We start from the raw sequence: 20286 nt of genomic DNA on the forward strand, positions 1-20286 counted from the left end.
AGGAGTAACTGAGTAGATGATTTTAGTGCTCTAGCGGGAATGTATGGACTAAGGAGTTCAATAAAAGGTAGCTTGTGGCTGTGTTGTTGATCATTTTAAAAGTAAGCAGCAGTATTTTAAACTGGATGCGGTATTTAATGGGTAGCCAGTGCAGGTCAGTTAGAACAGGGGTAATAGAGGCAAACCTCCCCGTGCTGCCGCGTTTTGAACAGTTTGCAGTTTATTAAGAAAGGGCAGAATGAAGACCGAAATAAAGGGAGTTGCAGTAGTCCAGCCTAAAGGTCACAAAGGCGTGAACAAGCTTTTCCAGGTCCTTATGCAGAACATAATGCCTAGCCTTAGAAATGAGACGTAGTTGGTAGAAACTAGATCTAACTACAGCGGACACTTGTTTATCAAATTTAAATGAGCTGTCCAGCAACACGCCCAAATTGCTAACAGTGTCAGAGAGGGAGCTGGCAAGGGAACCAAAGGCATCACGAAGTTGACCGCGAGGAATATTACTATCAAATACCACGATTTCAGTTTTCTTATCATTTAAGATAAGAGTCTCCTAAGAGCCATTCTTTGACCTCACACATGCACTCTCGAAAGCAGTGCAGAGACAGAGGAGGATCATCAGCTAGTTCAAAGTAGATCTGTATATCGTCAGCATAACAGTGAAAAGCGATATTGTATTTCTCAAAGATTGCGCCTAGAGGGAGAAAATATACAGCGAGACGAGAATAGGGCCCAGCACAGATCCTTGAGGCACGCCACAGCAGACAGGTGCAGCGGAGGAGGAACAGGTGCCCAGGTTAACAGAGAAGGACCTATTGGAGAGGTATGATTTAAACCAATCAAGGCGACACCTCTAATGCCTACAGTATGCTCAAGCCTCACTAATAAGATGTTGTGATCCACCATGTCAAAAGCAGAGGATAAACTTGAGGGGGTAGGGACAAATAAGTAAATACTTCAGCCTACTCCTTTTCAAACAAATAATGGAATGATATTTTGTAATGATTGTGAAGGCACATGTTTGAAATGTTTGAAATAAAATTGAACTGAACTGAACTAAATCCAATAGAACTAGGACCGCAGAGCGTCCAGTATCAGCAATTAGAAGAAGATCATTAAGGACCCTAAGCAACGCTGTTTCAGTGCTGTGACGTGGTTTAAAGGCAGACTGGAATTTATCAATAATGTCATTCACATCCAAATAAGCCTGGAGTTGTAAAAGAACCATCCTCTCAAGAATTGTATACAGGAACGGGAGCTTAGAGGTCAGTCTGGATAATGCGCCCTCCATCAAAACAATAATGATTCAGAGATGGTTTTAGGAGCACAACAATGAGTTTGAGGTGTTGTCCTGGCCTCCAAGTTCTCCAGATCTCTGTCCAATCAAGCATTTGTGGGATGTGCTGGACAAACAAGTTTGCTCCATGGAGGCATCACTTTGCATCTTAAAGGATCTGTTGCTAACATCTTGGTGCCAGATATCACAGCACACTGCCAGGGTTCTAGTGGAGTCAACAGGTCAGAGGCATGGACTTTTTGGTAGCAAAAGGGGAACCAACATAATGTTAGACACGGGGCAGTTATTGTGTTATTCTGAAATGTTACCCTTTTGTTTGAGACAGCTGTCATTGCCACTTCAAAATCAACTAAAATTAACTAATGTTATACCTTGTAGTGATGTTAGCAAGCTACTCATTACCCATCCTAATATTTCAATCCGCATCCTCTCAAGAAAAGATAATGTTAATAATTTAAATAAACTGTCTGCCACCATTATGGTAGTGATTGAAAACAACTTTAATAACTTTCAAACCTTAACGAAAAAGGAGCTTATGTATGGTAACGTGACATCCCCAATTGCAAGATGTTGACCAAGCATCTACCCACTCCACAGGAAAAGATCTCCTACCCTCCTCTGTCCTTCAACCATTCAGCGTTCCTGTGTCTGCACAGTATTAGGCAAGTGGTTTAATCTTATAGTTTATTGGTATATATAATTTATATCAGCTGAAACATTGCCCCGAATAGTGACTATTCGAAAAAGAAAGAAAACAAAAAACAAAAACAAACTTAAATTCTTAGCCATTCTCACTCCAAATACAAACATCCCATTGTTCTTGCTGACAGAAAACAAATTCTAGTGGGAAAATACTCAATCTTGGCACAAATATACTATCAAACTGGCTTCTGTCTTTGCAGAGGTGCAAAGTAATGTTTGGCAATTTGCAGGTCGTAGTAGCGCCCCAATTTTAACCGCAAAGTGAAGTAGGAGGTGAAACAGAACTACTCAAGTTGAAATGAAGAACGCAACATGCCGCCTGACAGCAGGAATGCTACATCAGGCTCCAGATTTATTAAATTATTGATAAGAACCAATTGCTGTGGCAGGATATTGCTGTATTTGCATACAACCTCAATTTTTCTTAGATTATGATTAATATATTGTTGTTTACACTTAGCCTTCTGCAATAATAATTATTTCACTCTAAGTGAAGTGTGCTGTTCATATTTAACTACATATCTACTATTTATTATGGCTAAGACTCCGTGATATGACTGAATCATTACCATGACCTTAAAGACAATTTTCTGATATATAGCACCATGAAAGAAACACAGTAAGCAATTATGCTTCACAGATTTATTTCTTGCAAGCTTGCAGGGAGGTCATTTGATTCATAACCACAGCAGCTTGCACTTAAGCTTGGGAGAATACAAACTTGCAGTAAGCACAGATGTCCAAGCAAGCAAGCAAGCAAGCAAGCAAGCACGCACGCACGCACACACACAGAGTGATATTTCTGTGAATACCCTACATCCACTGCTGCGGGTTACATTCATTATTAATAGGCTTCAATTAGTTTGTAATCTGCTTCTTCCTTTTACAGCAAAGATTCAGGCTGCTTAGCTGTCAAATACAGACTCTGAAAACATTGAAGAATAAATAAAATTAAGCATAAAACATTTAAAACATTGTGATGTATCAGAATGTGAATATCATGTCTGCCAAAGGTTCACAAAAAACAAAGTGATGTTTTGTTTTTGTTCTTATTCTAAACCAAGAGCAATTTTCCAGCTAGAACCAGCACCACATTGCACTGATCCATCAGGATGACTTGCTTCCCAGCTTATCAGTTCCTTTCATCAATGCTCGTATGTTTTTCAAACAAGTTGCCATCACAAAAATAACAATGTCAGACTCAAAGCAAGTTTTTTTTGCACACCCGAGTTACCTATATGCTTTTTTCCTACTCCATTTATGAACTTCGTTCTGATTCAAAGATGGTTGGCTTGAGGCTGAAAATCTGTGTAGACCTACTTTTTTCTACATTTAAAGCTGAATAGGAATCACTAGTGAAACTGATAAAGAAAGAAACCTAAAGAGAATTGATACTAGCACTGGTATGGGGAAAAAAAAAAAAAAGTCCTGTTTAAGGTAGCCTTAAATTAAAATGTATATTAATTATCTTAGTTTATTAGCCAGTAGGTTAGCCAAACATCCAAATTTCGCTTTTGTGGATAGTTGAATCAAACTATATTTATGTGCATGCTTCATGTCAAGGGGTTTGTCTTTCAGCATTGATGTTATCTCTTATCACAGGAAACTAAAGCTGAGCTGCTGTTCAAACAGCACATCCACCGACAAAAGGCGCAAACAGAATTAAGCATTAATGTGACGTAGGCCACACTGGGACATGAATTATGGTTAATAACATTCACATAAAATAACAAACTAACCATTTTGAGACTTTTTTTTTGATAAAACATGTTAGCCTAACAGCAGGTTACAAATAAACATATTAGCCAACTTAGTGGTTTCTTTGGATGATTCGCTTTGATGCAACTGTCTTCTGATTGGATGCCACTCGCAACAAAACATCACAATCTAAGGAATGTGTGGCTTTTGTGTTCATGGCCTGAGCCGTGATGGACATTTAACGTTGTACAAATGTTGTCACTTATGAGGACTAAAAATTCAGATTTCATAAAACAGAATCTTCAGCAGGCCATATTTACAGTCTCTTCTATAGCAAATTATTTTCTGGAAAAATGCCTCATAAATTCCAGCAAGTGTTTAAGACATTAACAAGTAGGCTGTAATAGGCAAGGTGACAGTGTGAAAGGTGAAGATTTAACTAGCACCTTGTTCAGTTGTTTTTGTTTTTGTTTTGTTTTTTAAACTACATAATTTATTCTGGTGCCAGTATGCATGAAGCAAAAACAATAGGTAGCAATGAATTTAATTTCTTCTTCATAAGCTTGGTTTGTTGACTAATGAGAAGGAAAATCGGCTCCAGTTAAAATTTCAAGGCAATTCTTGGACGATTTAGACATTTTACATTCTACACTCATTTTTAATCATCTTCTGGCTCAATTTAGCTGTGTCATTAAAGAAAGATAAATCCAAATTTTCAGAAGTGTCCTACTGAAGTGCCAAAACTGACATCTTTTCCTCCCACATAGTCACAAGGGGGGAAAGACAGAGGGAGAGAGAGAAGAAAAAAAGAAAAAAGAAAAAAAAAAGAAAGAAAGAAAAAAAAGAAAGAAAAAAAGATGGCACCCAATCACAAAATGTCAAAGCAGTAGAGTTTAATAAAGAACCACTCTGCAGGCCTGACTTCTGCCTGTCAAAGTGGAGAGAGCAGGGAGGCAAAATATTAAAAAAAAAAAAAATAAAAAAACAAGTGCAGAAAAATCAAAATGTCAAGGTTTCCCCCAAAACAAGAGGACATTAAAAATGCTTTCTAGGCCTTCTGCTTCCAGGTGCCCACAACGCTGAGTCAAAGTCTGATTGGTGCAAAGACTAAAGGGGAAAAAAAAGAAAAGAAAAAAAAAATCCCTACCTGCCAAGCATGCTATAGGAAGAAAAAGGAAAAAAACAAAAAAAAAAACGAAGCCCTTGTTTGACAGACAGGCGTGTATAGGAAGAAGAACAGAAAAGAGAAAGGCAGAGGAGGGTTGTCAGAGGATAATTTAGCCTCAGACTTTCAAGCAGCAAATCAACACAGTCTATCACATGAAAGACATAAAGAAGCAAAGAAAGAACAAATGAAAGAGACAAAGAAAAGTGGAGATTGTGTTTAGTCCCACGAGCATCCTTGGCAGTGCCACATTTCTCCTTTCTTTATGGTTTATTAATTCATGGTCAGTTGATCTACCAAAAAATAAATAAATAAATAAAATAAAAAAATGACCTCAGCTCTCTGGCTCCCTTGTTGATTATGATGCTTTCATCTTCTAATAAGTATTAAATAATGTTCACATGTGCAGTGATTATTATGAAACATAATAAGCAGCAAGCAGCGTGAGGTCTAAAAAAAGAAGTGCTGCTCTGAATATAAAACATGGACATAGGCTCTTTCTGAAGACTGAGCACATTCACTCTAATGGCCAGCAGGAGGCGACTCCTTGGCTACATCCCTAGGTGCACAGGTATTTTGGCAAACCTAGCCTTTTCTATGCATTTTGGCTTTCGTCCACACATAAACAGCTTTTTGGATGACTCAAAACTGAGCTTCTGGAAGAACTCCTTCAAAAGTGAAGACTTTAGAAAACAAACAAACATGTTTTTGCATTTACATGCAGACAACATCAAAGGTGTTCTAGCAAAAGTCACTGGTGTTCATCTTTATCTTCAATTCACGTCAGACTGTGTGCCATATAATTGTTTGTTGCACTACATTTCTTCAAGGTTAGGCTTATATTGCCACCTGTTGCTTTGGAGATGTTTTTTAGATGAACTTTGGGGGGGGAATGACCTTTCTTGTGATCTGTGACCTTAGCAGAAGCATTTGGGCTGGGTTTATGATCTTTATCAATGGTTTCATATCACAGTCTATTTAATAAGATATGACTTTCATTTTGGACTGAAGCTTTACCTACATATCGTTAGCTTCATAGCATAAGTGCCTAAGTCATTTTTTTGTGATGACATAGGCAGACGGACAGGATGATGCAGCAGTGGTAGGGGAGTAAAGTTAGGCAAAAATCTCAATGTGACCAAAAAATGACTTAGGCACTTATGCTATGAAGCTAACGATATGTGGTTGCAGTACTGTCACAATGCCACAGCTACAATGGCTTCATGGTGTTATGCTTAAGCCCTGAATGTCTTCATCTTTAAATTAATGCTAGAAGTATTAATTATTGTTTAACCTGCAAAATTATTTCACAATTAATTGAATAATCAGCCAAAATTAGCGAGATGCTACCTGGTCTCATGGGTGGAAGCCACAACGCAAGCTCAGAGAAACAACACCTATACAGGGAGTGCAGAATTATTAGGCAACTTAAAAAAAAACAAAATATATACCCATTTCAATTATTTATTTTTACCAGTGAAACCAATATAACATCTCCACATTCACAAATATACATTTCTGACATTCAAAAACAAATCAGCGACCAATATAGCCACCTTTCTTTGCAAGGACACTCAAAAGCCTGCCATCCATGGATTCTGTCAGTGTTTTGATCTGTTCACCATCAACATTGCGTGCAGCAGCAACCAAAGCCTCCCAGACACTGTTCAGAGAGGTGGACTGTTTTCCCTCCTTGTAAATCTCACATTTGATGATGGACCACAGGTTCTCAATGGGGTTCAGATCAGGTGAACAAGGAGGCCATGTCATTAGTTTTTCTTCTTTCATACCCTTTCTTGCCAGCCACGCTGTGGAGTACTTGGACGCGTGTGATGGAGCATTGTCCTGCATGAAAATCATGTTTTTCTTGAAGGATGCAGACTTCTTCCTGTACCACTGCTTGAAGGTGTCTTCCAGAAACTGGCAGTAGGACTGGGAGTTGAGCTTGACTCCATCCTCAACCCGAAAAGGCCCCACAAGCTCATCTTTGATGATACCAGCCCAAACCAGTACTCCACCTCCACCTTGCTGGCGTCTGAGTCGGACTGGAGCTCTCTGCCCTTTACCAATCCAGCCACGGGCCCATCCATCTGGCCCATCAAGACTCACTCTCATTTCATCAGTCCATAAAACCTTAGAAAAACCAGTCTTGAGATATTTCTTGGCCCAGTCTTGACGTTTCAGCTTGTGTGTCTTGTTCAGTGGTGGTCGTCTTTCAGCCTTTCTTACCTTGGCCATGTCTCTGAGTATTGCACACCTTGTGCTTTTGGGCACTCCAGTGATGTTGCAGCTCTGAAATATGGCCAAACTGGTGGCAAGTGGCATCTTGGCAGCTGCACGCTTGACTTTTCTTAGTTCATGGGCAGTTATTTGGCGCCTTGGTTTTTCCACACGCTTCTTGCGACCCCGTTGACTATTTTGAATGAAACGCTTGATTGTTCGATCATCACGCTTCAGAAGCTTTGCAATTTTGAGACTGCTGCATCCCTCTGCAAGATATCGCACTACTTTTGACTTTTCTGAGCCTGTCAAGTCCTTCTTTTGACCCATTTTGCCAAAGGAAAGGAAGTTGCCTAATAATTATGCACACCTGATATAGGGTGTTGATGTCATTAGACCACACCCCTTCTCATTACAGAGATGCACATGTGCTGCCTCTTGGCCAGGACTCCCTTGAAAAAGAGGTCTTTGATCTCAACGGGACATTCCTGGTTAAATAAAAAAAATAAAAACATCACCTAATATGCTTAATTGGTAGTAGGCTTTCGAGCCTATACAGCTTGGAGTAAGACAACATGCATGAAGAGGATGATGTGGACAAAATACTCATTTGCCTAATAATTCTGCACTCCCTGTATATCATGCGTAAGCCTCAGAGAACCATAGTGCCTCTTTAGTATAAGAATCGATGTTAGTCACAATCATTAAAAACGGCAGTACCCAGCAAGGAGTTCCCCATCATGAGAAGTTGTAATCCTGGTATTTATGAGCAAGGATAAAAGTGGCAGCTGCAAGGAGAAAATGTACCGCCGAGCTGATTTACTGTCCAGAAGAACAGTCTTCATTATTGATTCTTCTGTGCTTTCAGATCCTGCAGTCAGCCAAAGATTTCCTGTTCTTACCCTTTCAGTCTGTACAGCCTCCATCTCTCTGCCTAAAGCAGAGAAAAACTTTTTTTGGGCTGTATTTTAATGTGTTAGGAGGAGAGCTGACCAGCAAGTCAGTCCGGCACTAAACACTGTCACCAATAATTCAGCTTTTGCAGTCAGGACCATATATTTGGACGATGGCAATAGTTCCAGATTTTGACCTCTTTACACCACCGTGAAAATTGGATAAAAATTGAGCAACTAAGATGTGACTGAAGAAAAGTCATAACCCTGAAAAGTAAACTGAAAACTGATAAGTGTTACAGCCAGATGTGGCCTGCTCTCTATTCATTTAGAGGAAATTAAGGAGATAAAAATCGCATCTGGAACCTTTAAGTGTTGAATCTGTATCAGATCGCTGTTCATCTCAATAGAGAAGACTCACAGGTTCCACACTTAAGAAAATAAACCTTGCAGCAGTTTGTGCAGTTACTTAAATTTTTCTGGTGAGGACAATATTGTAAAAAAATGTTTTTTTAAAAATAGCATTGTTCAGATATTATGAGATTCTTTGTATGTATGGTAGTCCATGTTTGGCATCCCATGCCTTTGAAATCCTCCTCTCTCATCCTGTTTATCCAGCTGTAAATTATACAGACTGACTGGCTGAACCGAGTGAGACCCTTGAGATCAAATCGTTAACCTGAATGTGTCACAGCATCTTTATCCTCAAACCAAAATACAACTCGAAAAACTACAGAGAGCTTAACTATACACAGGTTTGTGACTGGTCGCTGGCACCAGTTTTCATTATTAACCAATTTACTGTTTTCTCTTTCATTTGTAAAGGCAATTTACCAGTTATTAAACTAACTGCATCAGTTAACAGTCTAATAACTGTGTTGATAATTGTAAAAATATGGCATTGTAGGGAGCGCTGTTTTGAATTTAATCAAGTGAGCTCAGTCAGTCACAAGAGAGAGAGGAAAAAAAATTTAAAAATTAAAAATAAAAAATAAAAAAGGGAAATTTTACATTTCGAGGATGTTTTGAACCAAAAAGCAGATGTCTACATTCACTTGGGTCCCTGACAGCTGCTAAACAGTCACAATACAACAGCTGGAACAAATTTTAAAGTATAGCACATCCAACTCATGTCTTAATGGAAGACACATTAAACATTTGTTAATATGTCACCAAAGTAAAAACCAGCCTTCAGTTACTGATAATATTTCTCTGTGATAAAGCTATGAATACAGTAGGGGTGGGCGTTATAAATGGTATATGGTAGAAACAATATAAATTTGGCCAACGGTAGAGATTTTGACTATACCACTCTACCAGAAGCCTTGGATGAACCGGGATGTTCGTCTCCTCCTGAAAGCCCGCAAAACCGCCTTTAGGTCAGGAGATGCACACGCCTACAGTACAGCTAGGGCTAAGCTAAAGAGGGGTATCAAAAAAGCCAAACGCTATTACGAAAAGAAGGTAGAAGAAGACTTCTCCAACTCCCGACGCATGTGCCAAGGACTCCAGACCATTACAGACTACAGGACCACCAAACCCTCCCCCGCATCCTCTGATGTCTCCTTCCTCAACGAGCTCAACAACTTTTATGCTTGTTTTGAGCGAGGGAATTCCAACAACTACAACCAAAGCAGACGTGACGCTGGACCACCACCCACTGACTCTCTCCCCCACTGATGTAGGAGTGGTGCTGAGCAGGATCAATGTCCACAAGGCTGTAGGTCCTGACGGCATCCCTGGGCGTGTTCTCAGAGCGTGTTCTCAGAGCGTGTTCTGGGGAGCTTGCAGGAGTGCTCACAGACATATTCAACCTGTCCTTGGCCCAAGCTGTGGTACCGGCCTGCTTCAAATCCACCTCCATCGTCCCGATACCCAAAAATTCCAACCCATCTTGCCTCAATGACTACCGCCCAGTAGCACTCACCCCCATCATCACTAAGTGCTTAGAGTAGCTGGTCCTAGCACACTTCAAATCCTGTCTCCCCCCACCAATTCGCATACCGCCAGAACAGGAGCACAGAGGATGCAGTCTCCATCGCACTGCACTCTGTCCTCTCACACCTGGACAACAACAACACCTACGCCAGAATGCTGTTTATAGACTTCATTTCAGCATTCAATACAATCCTCCCCTCACAACTCATCAGGAAACTGACAGACCTAGGCATCAGTTCCCTCATGTGTAACCGGCCCCAACATGTCCGGCTGGATAACCACTGCTCATCTACAATCACAATGAACACCGGTGTACCACAAGGCTGTGTGATGAGCCCTTTCCTCTACTCCCTATTTACCCATGACTGCAGACCTGCCGATGGTTCCAACACCATCATTAAGTTTGTAGATGACACCACGGTGATTGGCTTCATCAGTGACAACGATGAGGCCGCCTACAGGGAGGAGGTGGATCATCTGGCTGAGTGGTGCGACACAAACAACCTGCTGCTCAACACCGAGAAGACCAAGGAGCTCATCGTGGACTACAGGAGGAATGCTGACCCACATCCACCCATCCACATTAAGGGGACGGCTGTGGAGCGTGTGAGCAGCTTCAAGTTCCTGGGTGTCCACATCTCCGAGGATCTCATCTGGATGACCAACTGCTCCAAGCTGGTCAAGAAGGCTCACCAGTGCCTCTTCTTCCTGAGGAAGAACCACCTGTCCACAGACATCCTGGTGAACTTCTATTGTTGCACCATCGAGAGCATCCTGACCAACTGTATAACAGTGGTACGGGAACTGCTCTGCCTCAGACCGGAAGGCGTTGCAGAGGGTCGTGAAAACTGCCCAGCGCATCGCCGGGCAGGGATAGCTCAGTAGGTAGAGTGGTGGCCCCATGATCGGAAGGTCGGGGGTTCGACTCCACTGAACGGCTACCCTGAGGTACCCCTGAGCAAGGTACCGTCCCTACACACTGCTCCCCGGGCGCTGCACTGGTGGCTGCCCACTGCTTCACTGGGTGAATGGGTTAAATGCAGAGGAACTATTTCCCTATGGGGACTAACACGCACACTTTACACTTTACACTTCCTGCCATAAAGGAAATCTACAGGAAGCTGTGTCTGAAAAGGGCTGGGAAAATCATCAGAGACCCCAGTCACCCATCACATGGACTCTTCACCCTCCTGCCCTCTGGGAGGCGCTACAGGAGCCTCCGGACTAAGACCACCAGGTACCGGAACAGCTTCTTCCCCACAGCTGTCAGACTCCTGAACTCTGCCTCCTGACATCTGACCCACGTTAACACATGGACTGGACATACACACACCCACAATGGACAACTGTACCCTCAAACACACAATAATAACATGGACTGAACCACCACCAGCACTTTATATAGCCTCTGTAGAAATTATCCACATATCTCACTTATCTTAACTGTCATTGTAACATACCTATAACAGACCCATTTCTGTAATATATCTATATACCAATATCATTGCTAATATATATTTTGTAATATATCTATATCATGGCTAAAGCACTTCTGGATGGATGCAAACTGCATTTCGTTGTCTTGTACTTGTGACGTGTGCAATGACAATAAAGTTGAATTCTATTCTATCCTACCACAATAGCGCATGTTGATGGTGTCATCAAGCTGCACCTGTTTTGGTCGAAAGCATTGCAGCGGCTGCAAACAACATCTGCAAATTATGCCGGACGACAGTAATAGCAAAGAGATGAAGCACTTTTGGAATATGGGGAAAGCCAAAAACTGCCCTTTCTCCACTTCCGTACCATTGATTCATTAAAGCTGAATTCTCTCGCAGCTGCTCTATTCCCATGTTGCAATATTATTAATGACAAACCTCGTATTGTGGATGGATTATCTCAGTTGTTCTCCTGACTGAAGTTTGGTCAGTTTATAGCATCCTGCCATGCAATTGCATTTGCTACCAGAAACCCTCACGTTAACCTTTAGCGAGTGGAAAAAAGTTAGCGTTCATCCTCCAGTTGCACTGTGCTAATGTTATACCAACATAGCTGTTTTGCTAGCGATCACGTAGCACATCATTATATACCAGCTAGTCCAACTTCAATAACCCTACAAAAGTCACTGCTGTTTAGTTTCCTGCCTTCATTAATGTCGGAAGTGATAGCAGAGCTGTACTTTAATTTTTTTCAGAAATCTCTCAGTCAGAACATGGCATATCATGTTTAGATGGAAACTAGCGAGCTAACTTCCTGTTAACTTCTAACTCTGTTAAATTTAATAACTTCTTTTGTCATGCATCCGTGGATATTAAACTTAATTGTTACACCTGGTAAAGCAGCAACACTGATCATTTTATTAAAGATGAAAGAATTTAGACAGTTTTTAACTCTCAGTGATGCTTCAGTGTTCGTTTGACTTTGGGACTTGAAGCGGACGGAGCTTTGGACCCAGATTACTCCACAAGGCTCCTGACTACGGCAGCCGTAATGCTCCGGAAATCCATCAAACGGTGCGGCTTTCAGATTTCTGCGCGCCCTGTACTACAGTAAGCGCAACCAGAATTCATACATAAGGCACTGTCGACTTTGAGAAAATGGGGAAAAAGTAAATAAATAAATTTTTTTTTTTAAAGTGTTATACAAAAGAAAAGACTATCGCGATATATATCGTTACTGCACACGCTTCAAATTATACCGTGATATGGATTTTAGGCCATATCGCCCAGCCCTAGAATACAGTCATTAAAACACCCAAGCAGAAAGATTAATCGCGTGTACGGCTTTAACAAACTATTAATTCAATTTCTGAATATTTTGATTTGTGTTTAATATGTGAACATTTTCAGTCTGTTTCAAACCACAGATCGGTGTTTAAACTCACCAGCATTTAAAATAATGGTCATGCCAACCAATATTAGCACTACTAAAACATCAAGCTAAAGAGCTAATGATTTAAAAAAAAAAAAAAAAAAAAAAAAGGGGGAAACTTAAATATTAGCAATATTAGCATAAGCGGTTTCCTATTCAGTAAAATACACTTGATTTACTTAATTATCAATTAGATTTCTCAACACACAGCAATTTGGTGTTTTTGAGACACTGAAAACACAGAACTGTTTATACCAAGGTTAAGTAAAGCTAAACTAAAAACTAAAACTAGATGTGACAACACAAGTCACAAGTTTAGTAAACTAAAATAAGAGATTTTAAATGAAAAATAGACGTCGTCACCGAAAAAAAAAGTGAAACTGAAATGATTTTGTGAACTTGAAAAACTAAATTAAAAATCAGTCAATGAAAAACAAAATTTTAAATAATTTATGAAGCTTTAAGCAGACAACCATTGGATAGGTTTAATGGGAGACAAGCATTTGTTTGTGTGTGCGCGCATGTGTGTGAGTGTTACCTCTTGACAACTTTCTTGCCACATTTGCCATTTTGCTTTGCCTTAATCCTCGAAACTTTGAGCCATCACCGATTCATGGATCCAGATAACACATTTTTCAGGCTGGCTGATCATTTCGATGATCATTTTGGTGGCATCTTCTTCAGTGGTTTTCTACACATTTTGTGCCCAAGCCACACCAAAGGGAAAGCCAAATGGCTTTTAGGCGTACTTTTTCAAATCTGCGCTTCACTGGTATCGAAATCGCCTGCATCAGCCTTATCAGACACTTTCACATAAAGCTGCCTCAACATTCTTTTAGGGTTTTACTCAGTAGGGATGTTTGGGTTCCTAGTGCCTCTTCAGTTTGCATCCTACCATGATACCATCAGCTCCTCTCAGCAGATGATACACTTGGGCTGAGAGCTTTTGACTTCCAATAGACCAGTAGCTTCACAATGTTTTTTACTGACGGTTTGATTTTCCACTCATACATTTTCTATCCTCATGACCATCTCTCAGGGTCTTGATGTGTCACACTTTAATATTTTCGCCTCTTGAGTCACTGCACAAAAGAACATAGGTTCCTTATGACAAGGTTTTTTTCTTTAACAGCTTGCAGGCTATTAACAAACGAGTGCCTGCAAAATACAGTACAGTAAATAAAAAGTTACTTCATAACATTTTGTGCAATAATGTATGACAAAATCCCACGGTACACCTGGACTCGCGTCAAGGCAGACTAGTGTGCCATAACACTCCATTTGGGAACTGTTGTTGTACAACAATTTAAATGCCTTTTGAGTCAGTAATTAAAAGATAAAAATGTATACAGTGAAGGCAGGTTCGGCATCCCAAGGATATTTAACAGTAATCACTTTCAGCCCTGTGCAATCTGCACCTCAAGCCTTGCAGCCCTTTGGTGTGAGTCATTTAGTCTCTGATATGCAGCAGATGACTTATGCAAAGGAAGGTCCAGAGAACAAACTGGAATTCTAAAGTAAAAATAAAACTGAAGTGCTTCTGCGCATCATAAGCACATAAATTTGTGATAAATCACAGAGATACACTTAATTATCCATGACAGGTCTGGTGTGCCAGTCAGCTCTTTAACGCTGTAAAATAAACGTGGGATCTTTGGATCCAGCCAGCAATTGAGCTTCAACTCAACTCGATTATTTCTGCCAGGAAACATTTGTATAACTAAAAGTTAATTCTCCTGACAGACCATACTCTCAGGAAAGCCAACACGCAGACACCATGCTCGACCTGAAGAGGAGTGTTTCTGCAGCAAGGCCCTTGCTATCAAGTGGAAATCTTATCTATGCATTAATCATCTTAGGAAGGCTGAATCCTGCTGTTTCTGGTCGATACACTGCAGGTGGGTGGCAGGAGGAAGAAGAGGAGGAGAGGGAGGGAGTGACAGAGAGCCAGAAGGAAAGGGCAGAGTGGTTAGGGAGACTGTCTTGGAGGCAAAAGGTCACTGTGAATCATCACAGCAAAACACCTAACGTGAGCGCCTCTATTCTTCCCGGATAAACCTCAAAGGTACCAACTGCATTTTCAGACTTTAGAACGGAAGCTGCCAATACAACTCGGGAAATGGCATGAAACTTCCATAAGCCTGTATATCTTGAAATCGGTCTAATCCAACTGTGATTCCATATGATTGTTACCTCAGACCAGCAACACAGAAATTATGGAGGACCAGAGAAAACTGTTAGCCCTCAAGTTTTTTCAAAAGCAGGACAAACTGTAAGCTTCCACAGAAAACCCATCCAAGCACAAAGAACACAACAGATAGAAAGAAAGATCCAATATTTAAGTGCCTTAAACCAGCACTGCTTTTAACTGACACCAGGTGGCAATGCCTGTGGTTGGAAAGCAATTTCTGGTGCTATTAAAGCCTACAGGGAAACTGCTTTGACCTCATTGACTCTCTTGACTGCTGGTTGGCACTGTGCTGCCTCTTCAAATCTTAAATCTTAAAGTAGAGTTAGGAGTGAGAGATCCAGATCATGGAACCTGCAGATCTCTGCGATACCGCATCTTTGGTAAAACTGAAGATTTTGAGCGCCTGGGAATGAGAATAGTTTGATGTTGCATGAACCATAAAACAGCATTTATAGCCCAGCCTAGTTTGCAATGCACATTTCAGATGAGACTTTAAAATAAAGAGAAGTTAATGAAGGAGAGTACAAAACACAAACATGAAAAGCCTGATTATTTATGACTTAACCCACTTTAAAAGCATTTCTGCTTCAGATTCAGTTGGGATACTTTGTGAGTTTGCCCAGGTAAGAGAAACCATTTGTCCAAATTAGGATTTATTGACACCTTAAAAATTCCCACTGGACACTCCTCATGTTACTGACCCAGAAACTGTGATTAACAGGTGAGCAACCAGGTCACTGACAAGATGAATTTAAAGGTTTCTGCACACAAATCTACAGACCTCTATGCTTCAGATGCATTACTATACTTAGAAAAATAACACTATGCGTGTGTCCACAGAGAGTGTCAAATGGATTCGGGCTGGTTGATATGTTTAAGTTTTCCAGTCAGCTGCTGCGATCCCAATATCCAGAGATTACGACCATTTTTCAAAGACGACAACCACGGAAAAAACTTTATGGTACAAAAACATCTAATGTCACCAGTTTAGGATTATTATACACAGACCTAACCAAAGCACTCAGAAGGATGCCTTACAACCTCGAAATAATCAAGTGGCAACAGCACAGGCTTTTAAATGGAGAGGAAGTACAACCACACAGTTTTCTAAAATTGTTCTCAAACAAGAACTTTTCAGAAACGCTCACATTTTCTATTAAATGTTACCTGCTATTTATTTAGCAGGCTGAATTCTGAAAAGGTCAGGCCATTAAATACAATAGGAAAAAAAATAACCAAGCCTGCTGCTAGCAGCAGATAGCTTCACCGAAAAGTGTTCAACCCTAGCACTGAGTCTCATGGTGACAAAATGTCATGTCATGTGAGCTTCTTTAAGACAATGAAATGTGATGAGATTCTCTCTCTTACCTTTATTGTGACCTCATGTCTAAAGTCTGAATTGTTCATTTAAATCTTTATAACTGGATGATCGTCATAGATGCTGCTTGTGATCAAGAGGTTACGCCACAACTCGATAATGGAGCATGAAATAACAAGATGCCTCTAAACGCATGCAAGTTTGCTTTTACAACTCAGATGATCAATCTTTATATTTAACTCATTAGCTTCTGTCACAGACGAATTGCTGCACAAACGTGAAGTGTAACGCACGGGCTGTCATGTCATCTTCCCATGAACTGTAAAAGAGCCCCGTTTTACTCCTATCCAGTAAATGGAATTTAACCATGTCCCATCTCAGAGCCTCCCTTTATAGAAGTATATTTCATGCACCCACATGTCACACTGTGGCTCTGTGACTCACAGCTGATCTGGGGTCACATTTAGGGATTAATATTCAGTGAAATTCTACACGTAATTTACATTGCACATTTTACCCCTCAGCTGAATTACTGAAATCTAAGAAGGATTTTTAGCTAACAGACATACACAGGCATTGCTTGGCTTTGTTGAAGATTAAAAATTCACTGACCAGTTTTTCTGTATCAGTAGTTCACATCACAGCAGACCTGACAGCACAAGCAAAGAGCAACTTTTCCCTTCGCCTCATTCGTCTTTATTAATTTGTCTTTTTATGAAATTTGACCAAATGAATAGCAACTCTAAGGAAGCCGAGGCCTTTAGTGTGCACACTAACACCAGCACAGATAACAGGCCGGCAAGTCAGATGTTATTTGTAATTTCCATTATGAGCCTATCAGCAAGAAATCAGCTTGGATTCACTCTGCAGAAACAATAAAGCTGCCAGCAGCTCGGGGGATGCCGACCGCATTACCCATCCAATAAAGGCTGCTTCCGCTAATTACCTCTGCTCCTTCCATCTTTGTTTACAAACTGATTTATGAGTCAACAAAGACTCCAAGAAGAAAATACTCATTACTGTCACACCTCCTCATCTGTGTGTGGACATGAAATATCATTTTCAAATTAGGTGAATTTACCTGGATTTAAAGCAAATGAAAAAATTGTAATTGTTTGCATAGGCCAGCAAGACTTCTATTCCCTTTACCTTATTTAAATTATGCACATTGACAATGAGTAGGAGAGTCATTTTCATATTTTTGTTTAATAAGAAGATCTCCATTTGAGCCCTGGGAAGAGAAATGAATCTTTTGGGGGTTGCATCAGGAAGGCGGAGGGTATAAAAGTCTGCATAATCAAAAATGCGGAGCCACCCACTGTGGGGACCCCTTGTGAATAGAGTACCCACTGAAAGTGGCTTCTAAATTATAGTAAAACTGAATATTAATTACCTCACCGGGACGTTTAACGCAGTTTGTCTGCGCTTGATTATGATGATATTGTTTCTATGCATGCTTCCATATCGACATTGAAACCTCGAGTCTGTTTCACAATGCATTGCAATTCATCACAGGTGGTTCTTTTCATACTCACCATTGTATCTTTTATGAAGAAGTGGGATGATGCTCCCTAGCAAACTGAAGAGAGGGTGCTTGTCTGCTTACCAGAGGGGCCGATGGCGCGATATGGCAGCCTCGCTTCTGTCAGTCTGCCCCAGGGCAGCTGTGGCTACAACTGTAGCTACCTCCACCAGTGCGTGAATGTGAGAGTGAATGAATAATGGAATTGTAAAGCGCTTTGGGTGCCTTGAAAAGCGCTATATAAATCCAATCCATTATTATTATTATTATTATTATTACCTCAACTCCTTGACTGAATTTAAATAAAGTACCTACAATGTCAGGTTTCAGGACATTTAAACATCATCTGTAGCTCGTGTTCACACTGAGCTTGGGAAAACTGGATTCAGATTCATTGCTGCCTATAAATGGAACAAGCTCCAAAGAACTATTAAGCTGCATTCTCTGTAGGGTTTTACGTTTGTCTATCTGCAACTGTTCTTGTACGAGTTGGTCTTCATTTGTGTGTATAATGCATTTGTCCCTTAACTGTGCAGCTCTTTGTGTCAGTTTTTGAATGTTGCATGTGTATGTTTGTATGCAGTCCTCTCTTGAAAAAGAGATCTCAATCTTAGTTAGCTTACCTGTTAGGATTTAATAATAAAAGGCTAACCTTTATGTTTAAATTCCATTATGGAAAAAGAGAAATTTTACACAGAAGATAAAAGGTAAATGGACTGGTACTTATACATCACCTTGCTACTCTTGATCCCTTTGAGGCACTTTCTTACTACATGCATGATTACAGTGCAGCAGGCCAAAGGTAGGAGTACACTTTAGTTGAGGTCGCCAGTCGATCACACGCTGATATAATTCCCATAAAAATTTCTGATACCGATTCCTGCTGAGACTGTTGTTCTTCAGCTACAAGGGTACAATTAGATTTAAAGAAACACATTTCTAAATAATATTTCAGGGAGACAGAGGAGATGCAAACACATAACCTTCCAGTTAATAATGGCTGTTCCATGTTGATTCTAACAGGTAAATAATGCCAGGTTATCTTATACTTTCTGATTTTAGCTCATATTAATTTAAGGCCACCCTTACCTCTGACTGAGTGCCCTTGGCAAACAGAAGGTTTGAACAGCAGGTGGGTGAGGTTTCTGTGCTTACAGCCAAAAGTGACATCATACAGAGCCAAGAATAATTCATTAAAATAAACTTTCGGAAACAGAGTCTTCTATGCAGGCTACACCAAACTGTGGTTCGCTTTCTGGTGGCTTCAGCAGGCCACTGCTTTGTGGGAAAAAGAAAACAAACCCCACACATGAAAAGGTTCAAAGCAAACTGTTGCTGTAAAGTTGGAGCCGCACCGTTGTGCAAGACATCGCTTTATCTTTCGCATTTACCGGAAGCACAGCTTCAAACCTGAGGTTTAACGCAGCATTTCTGAATTTCACTCTCACACACCTGCCTGTCAGGTGAAGCAGCTATCACGTCACTTATTTGCACGTGCGTGAACACCCACGCAGACTCCAACTACGATCACAGTGCACGCGGACTCCAAAGAGGAAAATGCACGAGAGTCGTTTGCGTAAATGGCGTAGAGGTGCAGCGCTTTGCATGTGCAGTGGGCTGATAACAGACTGTTGGTCTGGAGGCTGCAGACACTTTGCTCCTCAGCAGATCCTCCAGCAGCCCTGCGCCGGGGCTATGACTCATACCGCCTGCCTGCTACCGATGCTGGACACGACAAGTAACACGCACCGAACACCAACAAGCAAACACGCGTCTGCGCCAGGCACCAGCCGCTCTTTTCTTTTTGCCACTCACCTTTCTTTGACGTTACAGAAACAAACTCAGATCCTCCTCTCAGGTGTCTGCTTCTGCCTGGCCAGTTCGTCTCCTCCTCCTCCTCCGAGACGTCGCATCGCTCCCACAGTCCTGTTCGAGGGGTAAATCCGGGCAGAGATCAGCAGCCTGCCCGGAGCGCAGCGTGATGTCCCAGCGGGCTGTTTGTTGGAGCTACAGGCTGGGGACAGCTCGAGAGTACCTCTGAGAGTCCTGCGAGTCTGATGGATGTCGCACGGCTTCCTTTAGGGTGGAGAATAGACGATCGAGCTGCTTTCAGGGACTCTCTGTGACCTCGGATTTTTCATCTTTTTGGCTAAGACGTGCATCGATGTGCCCATACTGTGACTAAATATCAATAAGTTTTTGTGTTGATATTATTATGTGATATGTTCTATATAACAAGCACGTTATTGGTAGCGCACTCAATAATAAAAATACAACATATTGGTTTCATTATATGGAATGCCATTTATGCCAATTTAAAGACATAAATACACAATAAATATTAGGCAAATAATTCTGGAACTGTGCTATGAAAGTCCACTTTGATAATGCTGATATAAAAAGATACTTAAAGTGTACAAAAAATGCTTGTATGAATGGGTGTAAATAGGTGAACAAGGCAAAGAGCGCTC

At 40.9% G+C, this 20286-nt stretch overlaps 1 protein-coding gene across 1 annotated transcript in view; it reads right to left on the reverse strand.

Annotated features, from left to right (window-relative positions):
* rab27b (RAB27B, member RAS oncogene family) overlaps window positions 1-20286 on the reverse strand; it is a 79118-nt gene extending 58832 nt beyond the window's left edge. Inside the window, exon 1 of the mRNA XM_005725518.2 lies at window positions 19631-20286. The gene's annotated coding sequence lies outside the window, so the exon portion shown is untranslated. The remainder of the gene's footprint in view (window positions 1-19630) is intronic.

This window comes from Pundamilia nyererei, unplaced genomic scaffold (genome assembly GCF_000239375.1).
Source record: "Pundamilia nyererei isolate P.nyererei 1_Seehausen unplaced genomic scaffold, PunNye1.0 scaffold00016, whole genome shotgun sequence".
Taxonomy (NCBI): Eukaryota; Metazoa; Chordata; class Actinopteri; order Cichliformes; family Cichlidae; genus Pundamilia; species Pundamilia nyererei.